Below are 1,612 nucleotides of genomic sequence, written 5' to 3' on the forward strand. Positions count from 1 at the left end.
GTTTGTGAAATAAAAGGATAAAAGGACCTGGGCAATACCAGCAAGAACATGCAAACACAGCTGAGAGTCTGTACAGAGATATAATCTATACTATAAGAATGGGTTATTAGCAGGGAACAGCTGTCAATTACTTAGGATTTATATCCTGTTAAATTATATCTATTGTCTATAACACCTGGAATAGTATTCCTGACTCTCATAATCATCTGAAATCACTAGCATTTGCTGTTCTTTCCTTATTCGGGTCTACATATTTATTCGAACAATCATTTTCAAGCATGAACCTTATCAAGAGTAAATTGAGAATTCGTCTTATTGATGAGAACCTGGAATCGTGCCTAAAATTAAAAACAACAACATACAAACCTGACTTAACCAAACGTTCCAAGGAGATGCAAGGCCATGTTCACATTAGTGTTTGTCAGTCATTTGTCATGATTAATTTTATGGATATTCTAAGGTAAATTGTAAGGAATTTAATTTTATCAATAAATAATATCGTTATTAAGTATCATATCAAGTTTTATTCAACGTACCTATAGTTTATCTAAGACTTAAAACTTTAAGTAAAGTTTATTAAGTTAATTTTAGGGAACGTTGTGAAAGAAGATGTAGTGTCGAGGATTGAGAAAGGTATATTGAGATGGTTTGGACATATACAGAGGATGAACGAAAGGAGATAGACGGAACAAGTATACAAGACGAGTGTGGATGGGAGAGTTGGAAGGGGTCGACCTCAGCGAACGTACCTCAGTCAGACTGAGGATGTTTTTAGCAAAGGCCAGCTTAGGAGTACCCTAATTAAGTTAATAACAATGTACCTACCTATATAGTTTAAGTTTAAAAATTTTGGCTCTCAAAAGAAATTTCAGTCGTTGTACTGTTGATATTTGGCTCTGTTGACTAATGAGTTTGCCGACGACTGACCTAGTCCATTCACTCTATGTCACTTTCCTAGACAGCTCTTTTATACCACTCCCGTTTTCTTTAAACCCATAACACAATTTCTCCCATTCAACTGGTGACCTTATTTCCTACTTCATTAAGAAAACTGAAGTACTCTGTATTCATGCATTCTGTCCTTATGTAATTATAGATGTACTAGAGGCCTGGTGCATGGAATTTGTGAAGGGGGGGCAGTGTCCTTCAGCCTGGCCTGCGCCCTCAGGGGCTGTCCAACTGCTGGTTTAGGCTGATCCCTGCGCAATCCAGGACACTGCATGCACCAGTGACCATGCTTTTCATACAAGTGAAAGGCATCTTGCTGTTGTATGGGCAGCTACGTTTTTTTTGCCCTGATTATAAAAAGCAGTACATAACATGATCCTTTTGAGGCAGTAGTACTATTTCCCCCATCCTATGGGTGGAAAAACTGAAGCAGAGAGAAGTTAAGTAATTGGCTTTGTCACACAGTTATAAGTGTCAGGATTAAGGCTGACCACAAAATGTGCAAGCCAGAGTCCATGCATGTCATCGCTGCATCATCCTGTTTTTTCAGTGTTAGAGTAGCCTTGCCAGGTTTTAATTTTAAAAAAATGTATATTTTATTGATTTTTTACAGAGAGGAAGGGAGAAGGATAGAGAGTTAGAAACATCGATGAGAGAGAAACAT

General features: G+C 37.7%; 1 protein-coding gene across 6 annotated transcripts in view; it reads left to right on the top strand.

Annotated features, from left to right (window-relative positions):
* STRBP (spermatid perinuclear RNA binding protein) overlaps window positions 1-1,612 on the top strand; it is a 127,306-nt gene that overhangs the window by 25,733 nt on the left and 99,961 nt on the right. The gene's annotated exons all lie outside the window — the stretch shown is intronic.

The sequence above is a fragment of the Myotis brandtii genome, unplaced genomic scaffold, assembly GCF_000412655.1.
Source record: "Myotis brandtii unplaced genomic scaffold, ASM41265v1 scaffold658, whole genome shotgun sequence".
NCBI classification, from domain to species: domain Eukaryota; kingdom Metazoa; phylum Chordata; class Mammalia; order Chiroptera; family Vespertilionidae; genus Myotis; species Myotis brandtii.